At 44.9% G+C, this 20940-nt stretch overlaps 1 protein-coding gene and 1 non-coding gene across 2 annotated transcripts in view; both read left to right on the plus strand.

Moving 5' to 3' along the window:
- Positions 1–20940, plus strand: part of LOC126235961 (apyrase-like) — a 174276-nt gene that overhangs the window by 34561 nt on the left and 118775 nt on the right. The gene's annotated exons all lie outside the window — the stretch shown is intronic.
- Trnag-acc (transfer RNA glycine (anticodon ACC)) lies at positions 12774–12845 on the plus strand. Its single transcript has one exon. It is a non-coding gene; the product is annotated as a tRNA-Gly (tRNA).

Below are 20940 nucleotides of genomic sequence, written 5' to 3' on the forward strand. Positions count from 1 at the left end.
GCGGCGGCCGCCGCATCGTTTTTCATTGCACGTTGACCCTGGACGAGCTGTCCAAGGGCATCCAATAAGGCCTGCGTCTGCTGATTCTGCAAGCGATAAAATTCGGACAGTATATCTGGAGATTGTGGCGAAGCCATGACACACGTAAATTAGAGCAATACGATCGTTAAATCTTCGTCGCCATATGATGTGTTGGCAGAAGGGCCAACACTGTGTTGCTAGAGGAGGCCGAAATGCACGCGTTTAATTACACGCAGACTGGCGTGGGGTCTGGAACAGGACAATGTTTTGAGAATTGCAAATAAAGTACGTAGATGATGTAATACTTAACTTTACTCAACAATCGGTGTACATCGCTCTTGACGGTACAGGTTTTATAATAAGCTCAATATAACTGGTAATGGCGCCTTGCTAGGTCGTAGCAAATGACGTAGCTGAAGGCTATGCTAACTATCGTCTCGGCAAATGAGAGCGTATTTGTCAGTGAACCATTCCTATGTACGTCGGCTGTACAACTGGGGCGAGTGCTAGTAAGTCTCTCTAGACCTGCCGTGTGGCGGCGCTCGGTATGCGATCACTTACAGTGGCGACACGCGGGTCCGACGTATGCTAATGGACCGCGGCCGATTTAAAGGCTACCACCTAGCAAGTGTGGTGTCTGGCGGTGACACCACAGAGAAAACTTGGATTTCATGGTCGAGCGCGTGTTCAGAAGCGACACATCACGCCGGTAAATACCAAACGACGCCTCGGTTGGTGTAAGGAGCGTAAACATTGGACGGCTGAACAATGGAAAAACGTCGTGTGAAGTGACGAATCACGGTACACAATGTAGCAATCCGATGGCAGGGAGTGGGTATGGCGAATGCTCAGTAAACGTCATTTGCCAGCGTGTGTAGTGCCAGCAGTAAAATTCGAAGGCGGTGGCGCTATGGTGTGTCGTGTTTTTCATGGAGGGGGCTTGTACCCCTTGTTGTTTTGCGTGGCACTATCACAGCACAGACCTGCAGTGATGTTTTAAGCATCTTCTTGTTCCCACTATTGACGAGCAGTTTGCGGGTGGCGATTGCACCTTTCAACACGACCGAGCATCTTTTCATGATGCACGGCCTGTAGCGGAGTGGTTACACGACAATAATAGTCCTGTAATGGACTGGCCTGCACAGAGTCCTGACCTGAATCCTACAGAACACCTTTGGGATGTTTTGGAACGCCGACTTCATGCCAGACCTCACCGACCGACATCGATAACTCTCCTCAGTGCAGCACTCTGTGAAGAATAGGCTGCCATTCCCCAAGAAACCTTCCATCACCTGATTGAACGTATGCCTGCGAGAGTGGAAACTGTCATCAAGGTTAAGGGTGGGCCAACACCATACTGAATTCCAGCATTACCGATGGAGGGCGCCACGAACCTGTAAGTCATTTTCAACCAGGTGTCCTGATACTTTTGATCACATAGTGTATGTGCATATTGCTATCCCATGGCTTTTGTCGCCTCAGTGTATATCCTTTGTCAAAATATGCTACTGAATTGTAGTAACAAAATCGCGCCACGTAACTCGAATTAAAGGTCAACGTTCATTAATCCTTCAATCTTCGACAGTATTCCCTACTTGCGAGTTACTACTCAGTGATCTTCCAACACGCAACCGTAAAATTCAGTACACTACTTTTCTTTCTTAAGAATGGTTCCTCGGACACAGTGCTCGCGCCCCAACACCTCTGTACACTTCACTTTAACGACTGCCGCGCTGGCAAAATTATTCATTGTTGAGCCTAGAGAAGCTTAACCGCGTGTTGTCGCTCCGCTAACACAGCATTTCTTTGATCTCGTATAGATACAGCAACGGGGATCTCACATAGAGGTTGCGCTCCTATGTGGCGAGCAGTATAGGCATAATTTTTTATACTGCGTCAACAAAAGAGCACCCACAACATGCACTGTGCCCCACAAGTGATGACTCATGGTGTAAATTCCAATCAGGAAAGGAATATGCCCATAAAAAAAGTTTTCCAAATGCTGTAATTGATGTAATTAAGCCCATATTTAGAGATTTATCACAGATAAGTTTATTGGAAAAGTGTTTACATGGGAAAGTGTAAATAAATTAATTTGGATTAGGATTCCCAAAAGACTGTTTACACAGTTAAAAACATTGCGTTTTGGAGCGTATGATGCAGTGGCAACATACAACGAAGGAAACATTATCAAATGTGATGTACTGAAACGTTTAGGTTTCCAAAGAAACGTTTAGGTTTCCAACCAGGACACAACACCATTTCCACAATGCACCTAATTGATGAAGAATGACTAAGAGGTGCAGGAAGAAGAGACAAAAGCATACAAAATGCAGCAAAAGGGAAGAAAAGACCAGTGAAAAGGAAACTAACACTGGAAAAAGAAGAGAATGCTGATAACTCATCATATGGGGCAGGAATGTATTACAAAACTTCGGAAGCCATTTCCCGTAACTTTAAAATTTTCATGTTTGAGGAACATTTTCTCAAAAACTGTTTACTTCTTTTCCTTCATTTTTATAACAAATTGTAAAAAAAATTGTATAATACAAGAGTTATAGAAGAAAAAGTGCAAAATTTTGGAGAAAAAAATAATCATCTGTTTGAAAAAATTGTAAAACAAAAACCAATAAATATTTCTTAACATGGCATTATAACTTTGTAGAGAAATATTCACCAAACATGTAGTCCAAATTTCAGAGCAATATGTTAAATGGTTTTATAAAAAATATTCCTTCTATTTGCTAAAATTAACATGGAGGAGATGGATCGTTCCGGCTCTCCTTAAGTGGTCTCTGTCACATCGTGGACGGCACGAGTACATGCTACAATCTCTTTCACATCGATTTTGATTGATGAGGCGCCCAAATACGAACGACCTGTGCGAAGGCGACATGGCTGCAATCGCGTGTTGAGTTGTTATCTCCACAGCTGGCGGTAGTTGGGTTACATTCCGCCGACGGACTGTTATCAGCAGATAACGGCTGTCTCCGGCTGTAATTACTCGTGGACGACCTTGTCGTCTCTTCCCGCAGTCTGGAAACCAGTATAATCCGTGCCACTCAAGCGACCACCAAATATGACCGGTCTTATTCCAGTCTCCCAGCGGCTTGTTGCACCATAAATTTCCACAGATAACGATGTTAATGCGTTGCGTGCGTGTTTTCATCTGTGAATGACAAACAACATTCCTGGTACTACAGTACTGGAGCTCTATCACTTACCTCTTACACCTACGTCACCCACAACTACTTCCCTTCAATTTCTCACCCTTTCGATAGTTATGTGCATTGATACATTGATTAGTCTTTTCCCACCTCGTCAATAATACAGGCTGCCCAGGTTAAAATTATGGTAATATAAAATTTAATAACCTGCTATATACCTTTGTTTCTACACCTATGGTAACTCAAAATGTATTCCGTATTTCCTTGCGGCACTTAGTATCGCGTACACGTGCCCCTACTGGGTGTTGTGTGATGTCCTTAGGTTATTTAGGTTTAAGTAGTTCTAACAAGGGAACCTCCCCATCGCACCCCCCTCGGATTTAGTTATAAGTTGGCACAGTGGATAGACCTTGAAAAACTGAACACAGATCAATCGAGAAAACAGGAAGAAGTTGTGTGGAACTATGAAAAAAATTAGTTAAATATACAAACTGAGTAGTCCATGCGAAGGTAGCCAACATCAATGACACTCTGAGTCTAGGGGCGCCGTGGTCCCGTGGTTAGCGAGAGCACCTACGGAACGAGAGGTCCTAGGTTCAAGTCTTCCCTCGAGTGAAAAGTTTAATTTTTTATTTTCAGTTTATGTGACAAACTCTTATGTTTTCATCACTTTTTTGGGAGTGATTATCACATCCACAAGAAAACCTAAATCGGGCAAGGTAGAAGAATCTTTTTACCCATTCGCTAAGTGTACAAGTTAGGTGGGTCGACAACATATTCCTGTCATGTGACGCACATGCCATCACCAGTGTTGTATAGAATATATCAGACGTGTTTTCCCGTGGAGGAATCGGTTGACCTATGACCTTGCGATCAAAAGTTTTCGGTTTCCATTGGAGAGGCACGTCCTTTCGTCTACTAATCGCACGGTTTTGCGGTGCGGTCGCAAAACACAGACACTAAACTTATTGCAATGAACAGAGACGTCAGTGAACGAACGGACAGATCATAACTTTGGGAAAATAAAGAAAGTAAAATTTTCTGTCGAGATAAGACTTGAACCAAGGACCTCTCGTTTTGCAGCTACTCACGCTAACCACGGGACCACGGCGCTGCTGAGCCCACGCTTTCCTTGATGTTGCCTATCTTGCGCATGGACTACTCAGTTTGTATATTTTACAAATTTTTTTCACGGTTCCACACAACTTCTTCCTGTTTTCTCGATTGGTCTGTGTTCAGTTTTTCAAGGCCTACCGACTGTGCCAACTTATAACTAAATCTGGGGGGGGGGGGGGGGGGTGCGATGGGGAGGTTCCCTTGTAAGTTCTAGGGGACTGATGACCATACGGCCGGAGTGGACGTGCGGTTCTAGGCGGGACAGTCTGGAACCGCGTGAGCACTACGGTCGCAGGTTCGAATCCTGCCTCGGGCATGGATGTGTGTGATGTCCTTAGGTTAGTTAGGTTTAAGTAGTTCTAAGTTCTAGGGGACTGATGACCACAGCAGTTAAGTCCCATAGTGCTCAGAGCCACTGATGACCATAGATGTTAAGTCCCTTAGTGCTCAGAGCCATTTGAACCATTTTGAACACATGCCCCTAACTGCTTTGTTTACGTAAACGCTCGTCAGTAGCCATGTTGACTCCACAGCAGAAGGTGTGATATGGGCTTTTACTCGAGGAGATAAAGTCTGTTGCGTGAGTATGGACTGACGACGTTCCCATTCCCGCAACATTCGATAAATGGGACAAGCGGCTTCGGGAAACTTGGAGTTTCCTTTAGATGTCGGGCCACCAAGCCAAGCACGCCTTTCGAGAGTCTACTGTTGAATTAATCCATACATCCTTCCAGCGGAGTCCTGGTAAGTCAATACGACAAGCAAGTAGGTAGCTACACTGTGATTTCGTAGACTTTCCCGGTGTAATAACTGCTGATATTCTTCACGGGTTTGCAGCAGGATCATGTCGTCGTCCAGACACAATATTTCGGCGGACCAGCTGGCCTCCATCTTCAGGTGAGTTAATCCTAGCGCACTGCCTCGCCGGAACTGAATTCCAGCCACAACGACGGAAACCTTTACACACCATGAACAGAGCACCGCGCGTGCGTGAGATGATGGGTTCAAATGGTTCTAATGGCTCTGAGCACTATGGGACTTAACTTCTGAGGTCATCAGTCCCCTAGAACTTAGAACTACTTAAACCTAACTAACCTAAGGACATCACACACATCCATGCCCGAGGCAGGATTCGAACCTGCGACCGTAGCGGTCGCGCGGCTCCAGACTGTAGCGCCTAGAACCGCTCGGTCACTCCGGCCGGCGAGATGATGGGCAGCGCCTCCTGGCGGCAAGTAGACACGCAGCGCGCCGGTGGGAGAAGACGGCAGAAACGATAAATCGCAACAGCACTAGTTGGAAGAATCCAGTGATCGAAAAGAAGGCCGTTATTGTTTAATGTCTGACAAAATCGGATTCCATATCTTACTTAGAGGAAAACCTTTATCCCTGTTAATATTATTACTGGATAATCTAATTTCAATGGATATTTTAAGAACACATTCCCAATAGCGAGAAGCAGGAGAGATCAATTGTGTCTTGTCATACATCATCCTGTGTCCTTCGTTAAGGCAATGTTCCGCCACTGCCGACTTCTCAGGCTGGAACAACCGAGTGCGCCGATGTTCCACGCACCGGTCCTGAATAGTTCGAATAGTTTGACCAATATACGTCTTTCCACAGTGACACGGAATTTGATAAACCCCGAGCCTCCTCAAGCCCAAATTATCTTTAACTGGGCGAAGAAGGGCTCTAGTCTTGGCCACCAGCGTAAAAACACTTTTAATATTATGTTTTCTTAAAATTCTTGAAATTTTTGATGACATACTTCCCGCAAACGGTAAATAAGCACCAGCTTCAAAAGTATCCTTTATTTGCTCGCGTGACAGACCAAACTGAAGAGCACGGCATATTTGTTGTTCCGTATATCCATTCTGTTTAAAAACAATCTTCAAATGATCAAGTTCTTCTTTCAAATGTTCCTCGTCAGAAATGGCATAAGCCCTTTTGACCAGAGTCCGCAAAACTCCACTACGTTGGTGTGGTGTATTACAGCTGGTCGCATGAAGATAGCGGTCAGTATGAGTGGGTTTCCTATACACACTATGTCCAATAGTCCCATCATCCTTTCTTTGCACTAAAACACCAAGAAATGGAAGTTTACCATCACTTTCAATTTCCATAGTAAATTTAATACTTGGGTGTAGACAATTAAAATGATCTAAGAAACGATTCAAAGCATCAGTTCCATTGGCCAAACCATAAAAATGTCATCAACGTATCTCAAAAAAACACTTTGGTTTAAGAAACGAAGTTTTGAGTGTCATGTCCTCAAAGTCTTCCATAAAAAGGTTGGAGACTATGGGGGAGAGTGGACTCCCCATAGTCACCCCGTCAGTTTGCTCAAAATATACATCATTAAACCGAAAACACGTTGGAGTCAAGACATGACGACATAACTTGGAAATTTCTTCATCTAATTTTTCACCGATAAGTAACAGGATCTCTTCAAGAGGAACCTGAGTGAAGAGAGAAATAACATCAAAGCTAACGAGCAAGTCAGAAGGACCACAGTACAGACATTTTAATCGTCGAATAAAGTCGGACGAATTTGATATGCGGTGTTCACATTTTCTCACATATCGCCTGAGGACTGAAGCTAAATATTTGGCCAAAGTATAGGTAGGGGCGCCCAAGTTGCTGACAATCGGACGCAAAGCAATACCACTCTTATGAATTTTGGGTAAACCATACAACATAGACCTGGGGTTTATGAAATTCCGTGTCACTGTGGAAAGAAGTATACTGGTCAAACTATTCGAACTATTCAGGACCGGTGCGTGGAACATCATCGGAGCACTCGGTTGTTCCAGCCTGAGAAGTCGGCAGTCGCGGAACATTGCCTTAACGAAGGACACAGGATGATGTATGACAAGACACAATTGATTTCTCCTGCGTCTCGCTATTGGGAATGTGTTCTTAAAATATCCATTGAAATTAGATTATCCAGTAATAATATTAACAGGGATAAAGGTTTTCCTCTAAGTAAGATATGGAATCCGATTTTGTCAGACATTAAACAACAACGGTCTTCTTCTCGATCACTGGATTCTTGCAACTAGTTAGTGCTGTTGCGATTTATCGTTTCTGCCGTCTTATCCCACCGGCGCGCTGCGTGTCTACTTGCCGCCAGGAGGCGCTGCCCATCATCTCACGCACGCGCGGTGCTCTGTTCATTGTGTACAAAGGTTTCGTCGTTGTGGATGGAATTCAGTTCCGGCGAGGCAGTGCACTAGCATTAACTCACCTGAAGATGGCGGCCAGCTGGTCCGCCGAAATATTGTGTCTGGACGACGACATGATCCGGCTGCAAACCCGTGAAGAATATCAGGCAGCTACACTGTACACAATGTCGTCCATAAAACGTTGTGCGAACGACTGTACAAACTTGGACTTCGAGAGTAGGATCTTTTTGTGCCAACGACCTTGCGATCGTGGTAACACCAGTTCCCGTCAGATCACCTAAGTGAAGTGCTCTCGGTTCTGGATTGGACTAACTGTGTGTGTGTGTGTGTGTGTGTGTATTAAACCGGGGACCTAGAAACGATGGAGAAGCTTCGTCCCGCCGTAGTCCTCAGTGGTTCACAACCCCACAACAGGCCACTGCAGTCCACCCACCCCACCGCCGCCCCACACCGAACCCAGGGTTATTGTGCGGTTCGGCCCCCCGGGAACATCTCATACCAGACGGGTGTAACCCCAAATGTTTGCGTGGTAGAGTAATTATGGTGTTCGCGCACGTGGAGACAGTGTTTGCGCAGCAATTGCCGACATAGTGTAACTGAGGTGGAGTAAGGGGAACCAGCCCGCATTCACTGAGGTAGATGGAAAACCGCCTTAATAACCATCCACAGGGTGGCCGGCACACCGGATCTCGACACTAATCCGCCGGTCGGATTCGTGCCGGGAAGTTCGGGAAGCAGCGCGGTTGACCGCGCGGCTAGCAGGGCGGGCAGCACTTTAAAGCCGTCGGCACACGGACCGTGCTGTCGAACGTTAACGCTGAGCGTGCCAAGTTCAACGTGCTGCTGAACGCTCAGGAGCGATGCGACTTGTGCATACGGTACGTGGGCCCCCAACGTCGTATACGCGATCGCAACGCATTCCAGCGGCAGTTCAGGAATGTTTCTAGTTCGTAAATTACACCGATTACTCAACGGACGCGCGTAAAATTCCCACGTTAGCTCTATTAAAATGCACATTTCCTCCATCGTCCACGAAAAGGAAAGTATCATGTCCAATCAATAAGGACACAGGCTTATAAAAGTTCCATTACAAAGAGTGCGGTACAAATTTGGAATACTTCTCCGCATAAGATAAACATTATTTCATCATTCCCATATTTTAGTAAAACCCCAAGGTCAGTCTTCCTTGATCACTAGTCATACCCAGTAGCAGAATCTTTGCAACATGTGAATTACGAAGCGTAAAAGAAAAAGGAGAAAAATATCTTTATACAAGTAGCGCAAGCTGTCCTGTAGATTAAGTCAATCGAACAAAGTCACCCCTCAAAAAGAGGTGAACTTATATTTACATAACATCAAATATTATAGTATATAATTATATTAAACTAATAATAAATAATCAGAACATAATAAAAACGCGAATGTTAGGACAAAAAAACTTGGATGTGTCATGGCGTGAACCACTGCCCAAATCAATAATTGCATTCAGGACAGTGGCACTACTCATTACGCTAAACCAACAACTGACTTCACCCCGCTAATCGTATTATGTTACTGAAAACCTTAATCGTAGATGTGTTACTAATTGAAATTTAATTATAACAAATTGTACCAAGAACAATGCGTTTTGGGTGGATCTTCAGTGTGCCGCTGCCTTCAAATAGCCTCCTCTCGTAATACACAAATTACAGCAATTCTTTTGCCACGAATATGATGTTTCTCATTATTTTATTGGGACAAATCACAAGTTAACAACGGGTTTTCCAGTGATGCTCAATTTGCTGGTGCTCAGAAACGGCATATATACGTATAGGCTTGAAATGAATGCCAATATGGCGCCTGACAACTCTCTACTGAAGGGAGATGGCATGTGTGTGACGTAGGTGGCGATGTGCCATCTCATTGGTCAACGCTCAGACGCACGCTCAGAATATCTGACATGCCAGATACCGCTCTGCACGTTCGGAAAGACTCCCGAACGTGCTATTCCACGCTATGACGTCAGAAACTCGGCACGCTCAACGCTCGACGTTCGGATGCACGGTCCGTGTGCCGACGGCTTAAGGGCAGGTGACCGTCCGATCTACCAAGCGCTGTTGGCAAGCGGGGTGCACTCAGTCCTTGTGAGGCTAGCTGAGGAGCTACTTGACTGACAAGTAGCGGCTCCGGTCACGAAAACTGACAACGGCCGGGAGAGCGGAATGCTGACCACATGCCCGTCCATATCCGCATCTAGTGACACCTACCGGCTGAGGATGAGAGGGCAGTCGGTCGGTACCGTTGGGCCTGCCGAAGTCCGTTTGACGTAGTTAAGTTCTAGACCTTCTTTGCAGGAAATTTAATGTAGTACAGTTTTGTAGTGCGGCACGATTTCGAGTTATTCAAGACAAACGTAGAAGAGTGATATTAAATGTTATCTATCTCAGAAAACATTTGGAATAGGTCATATGTCCATATGAATTTTTTTGCTCAGAATTACTAATACTGTCATCCTTCAAAGCATGTAGCCTTCCTACTGATTCGTCCTGTATACTTTACCTTACCGCTTCACTTGTCTGCTAACCAGCAGGCGATATTGTCGCTGTAGGCAGTCGTCGAAATATTTTGTTTCACCAATTTGGCTGATCCGCAGCAGTTTACATCATTGTGTCTGTGTGGAACATCACTGAATATCCTGTTTCTTTCCTTTTCTTATTATGGAGACCACTGTTTCGAATAATTTTGTAACGCGCGTCTTTCACTCCAAGCGCACGCCAGCCTCTTCGTCCTTAAACGCTTATTGCACCGACGTCGACTTCACTGGTCTTGAGCACCTGCTCCGTTAGAAATTCTACGTTTCTCTCTATATTGTCAGAAACTTCCACAAAATTTTGGAACATATCACAAGTAATATTTATTCTGTGTTGGGTGAAATGAATATTAGCAGTTAAGAGTAGTGGTGAAGCTAATATATCACTCACATTGGCTAATATCCGTTATTCATCTTACAAGGGGAGGCCGCCAATTGTGAAATTCAGATTCGATTCATACTGTGGATAATAAAAGCTCATGGCCAGAGGTGTAATGTGGCAAAGCACCAAGATGCACTTCTCAGCCGTTGTCGAGATAATCGAGTTAAAAGAAACCGTTTCGATGAAATACTCTCTACGCTTATAAGTTTTCTACAGCGTCGTGGCGCAGCGGTAAGTGCTCGGGTTCCTAATCCGAAGGTCGCCGGATCGATTCTCGCGCCATGCAACTTTTTTTTATTATTTGTTTTTTTGTAATTCAAATGTATACACACACACACACACACACACACACATATATATATATATATATATATATATATATATATATATATATATATATATATACTTGAAATAAATCCAATCCATCGTCCACCACCAATTGTCTTCTCCGATTTTTGCCGATATGATACGATACGCGTGGTATGCATCAAACCTGACGAACGATGGAACAATGTCAATCAGGTGTTTCCCAACAGATAATTTAAAAAATAACTGTTCTTGTAAAAACGCATCGTTTATCAGATGTGCTCGATGTCGTGCTGTTTTCTGCTTTCCATGTTTCTGTGATAACTATCACTCTGGTTCGTGCGATACTCCAGCTACTTCTGGTCACTAATTGTTAATTATGTGCGAGTGTATACCGAACTTTTCAATAAATTGTATCCACTTGAATACTATTTGTGATATTGTGTTTTATTTCAAAGTTTTATTTTTCCACGACAAAAGACTTACAACAACTTATTTTATGCATAATTGTTGCAACTGATTGCCGGGAATTATATATATGTATACATTTGAATTACAAAAAAAAAACAAATAATAAAAAAAAGTGGCATGGTGCGAGATTCGATCCGGTGACATTCTGATTACGAACCCGAGCGCTTACCGCTGCGCCACGACGCTGTAGACGGTTTCTTTTAACTGTCGATTTTCTCGACAACGGCTGAGAAGTGCATCTTGGTGCTTTGCCACATTACACCTCTGGCCATGAGCTTTTATTATGCGCCGTATGAATCGAATCTGAATTTCACAATTGGCGGCCTCCCCTTGTTAGAGTAGCACCTACGGCCAATATCCCAATTCTTTTTGGACGTTCGAATGTATCTTCATCTACAATTTTCATCTACAGTTCCCTCTAGTCGCCATGGAAATTATTTCTTAATGTTTTAACTCATGTCCCATCGTTTCTCTGTTCTATTTATTACTTTTTCTCAAACAGCATTATCTTCATCTACTCTGCGGAGAAGCTCCTCATTCATTCTATTAAAATATTTTATAAAACCGAATTTTAACCTTCGCCTGTTTACTCGTCTCAGTAGTCGTCTACTGGTTTCGGTTATTAACCATGATTGGGGGTGTAGGATACAACAGATTAGTTAAAAGCATCCCATATTCCGTGGAAGCTGAACACTTTGATATAACTTATCAAATAGACAGACATCACATGAAAAACAAGACGATATCTTTGATATAACTTGACTAAGATTCTTCCAGTAATTGTTCGTCTTGTTTTTCTTGTAACGTCTGTCTCTTTCACTTGAGTTATGACTGCCAGTATTCTAAGATAAATTATGTCAGGAGTTTGCACAATTTCACTGGATAATTTCGATATTGTTCAGGATCAAAGAAATACGGGATGCTTTTAACTAATCTCATGTACCCTGCCTCCTCCTGATTGATGGTTAATAACCGAAACCGGTAGGTGACTAATGGGAGGAACAAAAAGTTGATGGTTAAAGTGCATTTTATGAAATACCTAACGGCTGTTGAACCTCACCTTGTGGAAACATTCTCTTATCAGTCCACTTAACTTTCAACATTTTATTGTATCGTCGCATCTCAACGCTTCGGTTCTCTTTTTCTCCGCTGTTCTCACATTCCAGCCGGCCGCTGTGGCCGAGCGGTTCTAGGCACTTCAGTCCCGAACCGCGCTGCTGCTACGATCGGAGGTTCGAATCCTGCCTCGGGCATGGATGTGTTTGATGTCCTTAGGTTAGTTAGGTTTAAGTAGTTCTAAGTCTAGGGGACTGATGACCTCAGATATTAAGTCTCATAGTGCTTAGTGCCATTTTATTCCTACATTCCATAAATTCACTGCCATACAATGCTGATCTGCAGATGTACTTTGGCAGAACTTTCTTTCTCAAAAAACGTTCTATTCTTTTGGCGAGCAACACTCTGCTTGCTTGTGGTACCCATCTTCTTATGTTCTCCTTGCTGCGTCCAACACGAATCACTTCGGTAGCAAGGTAACAGAATTCCTTCATTTGTCCGCCTCCGTAGCGTAGCGGTAGCGTTACCGCCTACCACGCAGGGGGCCCGGGTTCGATTCCCGGCAGGGGGCTGGGTGTTGTGTGTCTTTCATAAAAAACGGCTGGTCCCGGCGGAGGTTCTAGTCCTCCCTCGGGCATGGGTGTGTGTGTTTGTCCTTAGGATAATTTAGATTAAGTAGTGTGTAAGCTTAGGGACTGATTCAAATGGTTCAAATGGCTCTGAGCACTATGGGACTCAACATCTTAGGTCATAAGTCCCCTAGAACTTAGAACTACTTAAACCTAACTAACCTAAGGACATCACACACATCCATGCCTGAGGCAGGATTCGAACCTGCGACCGTAGCAGTCCCGCGGTTCCGGACTGCAGCGCCAGGACCGCTAGACCACCGCGGCCGGCCTAGGGACTGATGACCTTAGCAGTTAAGTCCCATAAGATTTCACATATATTGAACATTTTCCTTCATTTCGTGAGCCTAGTGATCCGCAGTACCTATGTCAAGTTTGTCATTAATATAATTCTTCTGCATCTTAGTACTTGCGTCTTTGTATGGTCTACCGTCCGTCCAAATCCGTGTGCAGTACAGTGCCGTTCCTACAGCATCTCCTATTTTTCGCAGAGTATAGGAAAGTTAGTGGCGAATGAACCCTGTGTCCGCAACCGATGTCACTGAAGCCTGGTCTACGTGTAACTTTTTTGTTGCCAGTCTTGCATGATCATGCAATACTGACGGCAATACTGACAAATTTTGCTGCTACACTATTCAAACTTTCGCTCAGTCTTTTGCCCAGTCGTTTCGAAATAATCGTGGAGGAAGAACTGTTAGTGATGACGGTTGCACTACGTGCTCTTAAACTGAAGAAGAAAAGTCCGGCCGCGCGGGGTAGCCGCGCGGTCTTTGGCGTCTTGTCACGGTCAGCGCGGCTTCCGCCGTCGGAGGTTCGAAAAAAATGGTTTAAATGGCTCTAAGCACTATGGGACTTAACATCTGAGGTCATCAGTCCCCTACACTTAGAATTTCTTAACCCTAACTAACCTAAGAACATCACACACATCCATGCCCGAGGGAGGATTCGAACCTGCGACCGTAGCAGCAGCGCGGTTCCGGACTGAAGCCCCTAGAACCGTTCGGCCACAGCGGCCGGCGGAGGTTCGACGTGTGTGTGTCGTCCTTAGCGTAAGTTGTTTAAGTTAGATTAAGTAGTGTGTAAGCTTAGGGACCGATGACCTCCGCAGTTTGGTCCCATAAGACGTTACCACAAATTTCCATTTCCAAAACAAAGTCTATATGTCGTTCACGATAGTCCCGGGACTGATTAATGAAGAAAGAGAGTTTCACCCATGTGAATTTTCTCCGAGAGCTGCAGCAGGAACCAGAGTGTTAGCGCAGTTACTTATGTATGGACATAGAAACTTTCTGTAAACTGATGAGGCTTGTAACCCATGAAATTGAAAGATAGTATCATGAGATTGCTACCAACCTCTGCGAGAGACTTATTGCAACGTGAAGGTTTTAGCGACTGGCAGGCGGTAGAAAGGTCCTGAATTGTCTCATTTTGTATGAGGGACACAATAAATAATGGTTGCTAGCCACGAGAATTAAAAGTGTTTTGTAGTACTTAACTCTTTTTCAGAATCTTCTATGTCTGACCGTGATCTTCGACATGCAAGAAGGAAAGTAAATTAAATTCCGCTTCCAGATCTCTGGGACGATTTTGTTTTCGCTCTCTGTTTACTATAAACTGTTCGAAATGAGTCAATCTCTTTGGTAACCAACTATTTTGTTGCTTTACGATCCACTTCCTTGTGCTTATGAACCAAAGTGGTGTATGCCTGGTTCTTCTCGTCTCGGTTGCTGTAATCCTTAGATTTTAGTACAGTTCTATGAATTCTGTGAAAATTCGTGAAGCTGTTGCCGCAGGTATACCATTTTCTTTCGCCACTGCACGCGTCACCGAGAATAGACTGGCAGCAGAGCTAAGTTTGAGCGATAAGACTGACGTGCGCCTACAAGCACAGACTTGTCGGCCGACTTGCATGTACACAAAGCTCGAGCCCATCTGGCTTTTGTGACTCTGTGAAACTTCCGTAAGGTCATGTAGGACTGACAAACTTCCGTCCACACGTAACGTTTTATTTAACTAATCTGGCATGATCATGCAAGACTGACGACAAATCGTTACGTGTAGACTAGGCTTAACGTAAACCTGTGCGATGGCATTCGATTCCGAAGCAGCTAGTTTTAATCCTGGAGGATGAATGAAATGTTCAGAGCCAGTAGTTAGCCCGCAAAGGAGGAGGTGTGGGGGGGGGGGGGGGGGCGTAAAACCTCTAGTAAACAGACACTGCAGAAATTTCCTGGATTAAATTCCAAACCTTTTCACATTGCCTCATGAAGTAAGGACGTGCTACACTGTGACATGTGACGTTAACCTGGCGGCCCCCTTGGTGCTGTTCGAAAGGACCAGGCTGTATGCCGGCAGCAGGTTTCACCCTTTTCTTCTCTTATCATCATAACATGTCACTGCACATATATCAGTTACAGTCACGCACACACACATTAGAGACAATTTTCTCGCAACGCAAGGGTAGCATTCACCTTGCACTGAAGAAGAAAACCCCTTACGATTAAGCGGCTGAGCCCACGCTTCGGGCCTCCCAGTCAACAATGCCGCACGTTACACTGGAGACAGCGGTAGGTTAAAACTGGAAACCTTTAGGATATCCATCATACCGCACTAATACACTACTGGCCATTAAAATTGCTACACCACGAAGATGACGATCTACAGACGCGAAATTTAACCGACAGGAAGAAGATGCTGTGACATGCAAATGATTAGCTTTTCAGAGCATTCACACAAGGTTGGCGCCGGTGGCGACACCTACAACGTGCTGACATGAGGAAAGTTTCCAACCGATTTCTTATACACAAACAGCAGTTGACCGGCGTTGCCTGGTGAAATGTTGTTGTGATGCCTCGTGTAAGGAGGAGAAATGCGTACCATCACGTTTCCGACTTTGATAATAGTCGGATTGTAGCCTATCGCGATTTTCGGGATGAATCCAGGTTCTGTTTACAGCATCATGATGGTCGCATCCGTGTTTGGCAACATCGCGATGAACGCACATTGGAAGCGTGTATTCGTCATCGCCATACTGGCGTAACACCCGGCGTGATGGGGTGCCATTGGTTACACGTCTCGGTCACCTCTTGTTCGCATTGACGGCACTTTGAACAGTGGACGTTACATTTCAGATGTGTTACGACCCGTGGTTCTACCCTTCATTCGATCCCTGCGAAACCCTACATTTCAGTAGGATAATGCACGACCGCATGTTGCAGGTCCTGTACGGGCCTTTCTGAATACAGAAAATGTTCGACTGCTGCCCTGGCCAGCATATTCTCCAGATCTCTCACCAATTGAAAAGGTCTGGTCAATGGTGGCCGAACAACGCTCGTCACAATACGCCAGTCACTACTCTTGATGAACTGTGGTATCGTGTTGAAGCTGCATGGGCAGCTGTACTTGTACACGCCATCCAAGCTCTGTTTGACTGAATGCCCAGGCGTATCAAGGCCGTTATTACGGCCAGAGGTGGTTATTCTGGGTACTGATTTCTCAGGATCAATGCACCCAAATTGCGTGAAAATGTAATCACAAAAAATGGCTCTGAGCACTATGGGACTCAACTGCTGTGGTTGTCAGTCCGCTAGAACTTAGAACTACTTAAACCTAACTAACCTAAGGACATCACACACATCCATGCCCGAGGCAGGATTCGAACCTGCGACCGTAGCAGTCGCACGGTTCCGGACTGCGCGCCTAGAACCGCGAGACCACCGCGGCCGGCATGTAATCACATGTCAGTTCTAGTATAATATGTTTGTCCAATGAATACCCATTTATCATCTGCATTTCTTCTTGTTGTAGCAATTTTAATGACCATTAGTGTATAACGAATGTGATAAATACAGGAATAATAGGCGAGATTCCAGCTGGTTTTACAATAGCTTCCAGCTCCTTCAGCAAACCTTCCAGTGTAATAATTGGAATTAGGGAACAGTGGAAGAATGAACCATCAGACCGTTCAGGAAACATACTATGGTTTACTGACGAGTCGACAACAGGCGAATGTGCTGGAGCCAAGGTGTAGAAGGTACAGCCTAGAGCTCGTTTGGGAAGCTGGCTACGGTATTCCAGGCGGAGAGAATCTACATAGGTTCCCAGAATTCATTCTGGAAACAATCCACCAGGCTATGGCTAAACCATGTCACCGCAACATCCTTTCTTCCAGGAGTGCTAGTCCTGCAAGAATACCGAAACCATATTTTAAGAGAAGTTCTATCGTTGTGGGCATCAACAGGAGGCAGACTAAACTCATAGTAGGTTTAATGACTGGCCATGGAACTTTAGGAAACATCTGCATACGATGGGTATAGAGGAATAAGCTCATAAGTGCAGACTGTGTGGTGTGGTGTGGTGTGTGTGTGTGTGTGGGGGGGGGGGGGGGGGGTGAAACCGCACCACATTTAATATTTCAGTGCGAAGCGTTGCACGGCAAAAAACACAAAATATTTAGGTCACTAATTCCTGAAGAGATTGTGTCTAACAAAGACCCAGTGAAGTGACTACTGTTACTCTTGGTTGGCTTTTCTAAAATGTCACGGAGAGAAACCGCACAATAAACTCTGTTTCGATGCGGGTGACAAGGGGCTAAGGTCACTGTTGTTTCGTCTCCCAGATTCGAATCAAATCAAATCAGTGTCGTAGGACTTTCTATTTATTTCTCCGAGTCTATCTCACTCTTGAACGTTTCTTCCATTTCTGTCATTACCTCTTCGATGTACGGGTTGAACAATAGAGGAGAAGAACTGAATTTTGGCCTGACGCCCCTTTTAATTTGAGCAGTTCCCCCGTGGTCTTTCATTCTTTTCATTCTCTCTTGGTTTTTTTGGATACTGCCTTTCCCTATAGCATATAAATTTGAGGATTCGAAACATCTAGTACCACCTTTTGTTGTCGAACGGTTTCTCTAGCCACGTAGAGGAGAGGAACTGCCCGATCGGACGTGCGATTAAACAACTGCCGTCCGCGTCCTTAGTCATCGGAGTTCTGTGTCACTCTGTGGGCGAACTGCCAACTGCTGACACCGGGAAGGCAGCCGCGAGCGGGAAACATCTGCGCATCTGAGTCGCTTCTTATCGTCTCTGGACGCCACCATTCAGACACGCTTAACTTTCGTGTTAAGTTGTGGGCTGTCACGTCATCCATTACGGTCTGCTTCGTACACCTCTCCGGTCGACCGTGTCAACACTACTATGAAATGGAACAGAACTTCTTGGAAGAGTGGAAGGAGGATTAACTCCTTGATGAATTTTGTTTCATCTACATCTACCATCTACATGACTACTCTGCAAATCACAGTTAAGCGCCAGGCAGAGGGTTCATCGAACCACCTTCACACTCTCTACTATTCCACTATCGAACAGCGCGCGAAAAAAGAGAACACTCATATCATTCCGTGCCAGCTCTGATTTCCCTTATTTTATTATGATGACTGTTTCTCTCTGCGTAGATCGGCTCAACGAAATATTTTCGGATTCGGAGGAGGTGATCGAAATTTCTCGAGAATATCCCGCCGCAGCGTAAAACGCGTTAGTTTCAATGGTTCGCATACCAAACCCTGTATCATGTCCGTGACACTCCCTATTTCTCGATAATACAGATCGTTCTGCCCTTCTTTGAAACTTCTAGATGTACTCCGTTAATCCTATCTTGGTCCATGGCACATTCGCAGGGATCGGAAAAAAATATGTAAACACGTGAGAAATGCGTGCTTGAACATACGAGGGTCACTCCAAAAGAAATGCACACTATTTTTTTTTAATCCATCTTTCATTCTACATTTTTGAAAGTTTTACAGTGTGTAGATACATCCTTTAGGCACAATATTTTCATTTCTCCACATAATTTCCATCCCTCTCAACTGCCTTACGCCATCTTGGAACCAGCGCCTGTATACCCGCACTGTAAAATTCTGGACCAGCCTATTGGAGCCAATGTTTGGCAGCGTGCACATGGGAGTCATCATCTTCAAACCTTGTTCCACGAAGAGAGTGTTTCAGTTTCCCAAAGAGATGATAGTCACATGGAGCCAGGTCAGGACTGTAAGGCGTGTGTTTCAGTGTTGTCCTCCGAGTTTTGTGATCGCTTCCATGGTTTTTTGACTGACATGTGGCCGTGCATTGTCGTAGAACATCAAAACATCTTGCTTTTGCCGATGTGGTCGAACACGACTCAGTCGAGCTTGAAGTTTCTTCAGTGTCGTCACACATGCATCAGAATTTATGGTGGTTCCACTTGGCATGATGTCCACAAGCAAGAGTCTTCCAGCAGAAGATGTGGTTTTGAATTTTTTTTCTTGGGTGAATTTGCATGATGCCACTCTACTGATTGCCTCTTCGTCTCTGGTGAAAAATTATGGAGCCATGTTTCATGACCTGTCACAATTCTTCCAAGAAATTCTCCACCATTCTCGTACTGTCCAAATGTTCGCTGCATACCGTTTTGTTTCTTTGTGAGCCACTGTCAGTATCCTGGGAATCCACCTGGAACAAACCTTTTTTAACGCCAACACTTTCAGTATTCTACAAACATTTCCTTCCCCTATTCCAACGTAGCGTGGCAAATCGTTCACTGTGATGCGTTTGTCAGCAGTCACCAATTCATTAACTGTCTGCACATTGTCTGGCGTGTGTGCAGTACGAGGCCTGCCGCTGCGAGGACAATCCTCAATATTGCCGTGCCCGGTTTCATCACGTAACCTGCTTGCCCACCGACTAACTGTACTGCGATCGACAGCAGCATCTCCATACACCTTTACAACCTCTTGTGGATGTTTCCCACTGTCTCGTTTTCACAGCACAGGAATTCTATGACAGCACATTGCTTCTGACGAACGTCAAGTGTGGCGACCATCTTGAAGACATGCTGTGGCGGCGCCACTCACGGGAACAGGTTGAACTAGGTTTGAAAACAAGCGGGAAGAATGTATCTATACACTGTAAAACTTTCACACACGCAGAATGAAAACTGTATTTTTACAAAAATAGTGTGCATTTCTTTTGGAGTGACCCTGGTAAATGCGGATGCTAGCCATGCCTGCAGGTTGCGCTGTTGTGTTTCGCTACGAACGCCGTCTGCGCAGTGTCCTCAGTATGTTGCAATTGTCAGTCGTGATCAGTAGGATGTTCTGTATAGGTGTGAATGGGTTATTTCGATGAATTCGAACGCTGGCAAGTTTCTGCAGCTCATATGGTAGGTGCAGCCGTAAGCAAGATAGCCGAAGTGTTTGGTGTTTCAAGAGGCAGCGTGTCAAAGATTTATACCGCTTACAGGGAAAGCGGAGAAACATTCCTCCGCTAAGTCACAAAAATGGCTCTGAGCACTATGGGACTTAACATCTATGGTCATCAGTCCCCTAGAACTTAGAACTACTTAAACCTTACTAACCTAAGGACATCACACAACACCCAGTCATCACGAGGCAGAGAAAATCCCTGACCCCGCCGGGAATCGAACCCGGGAACCCGGGCGTGGGAAGCGAGAACGCTACCGCACGACCACGAGCTGTGGACCCGCTAAGTCACAACGCGGACGAAAGTGTGTGTTGAATGACCGTGACAGACGGTCAATGAGAAGGACTGTGTAGAAAAATAAGAAGACGACAGCTGCAAAAGCCATTGCAGAACTCAATGTCGAACTCTCAAACCTTGTCAGCACCAAAACAGCACGAAGGCAGCTCCATAAGCAGGCAACTGCAGGTCCAGTTGGAATTCCAAAACAAGTCATCAGTGATGCAAATTCTTGGCAACAGGAAAACGTGTTGCCGAAGCCATAACACCTGAACTGTGAAACAACGCAAGTATGTCATTTGATAGAATCAGTTTTCTTTCTTATTGGTTCCAACTCCTGGCCAAGTTTACGTACCAAGTGTAAAACATGGCGGGCTTTCGGTGATGATTTGGGCAACCGTAGCGTGGTTTACCATGGGCGCTATGGGTACTCTGGATGGTCACGACACTGCCAAGGACTATCTGACCATTTTGGTTGATCAGATCCGTCCCATGGTACAAAATTCGTTCCCCAATGATGATGCTTT

Source organism: Schistocerca nitens, chromosome 2, assembly GCF_023898315.1.
Source record: "Schistocerca nitens isolate TAMUIC-IGC-003100 chromosome 2, iqSchNite1.1, whole genome shotgun sequence".
In the NCBI taxonomy this organism is placed as follows: domain Eukaryota; kingdom Metazoa; phylum Arthropoda; class Insecta; order Orthoptera; family Acrididae; genus Schistocerca; species Schistocerca nitens.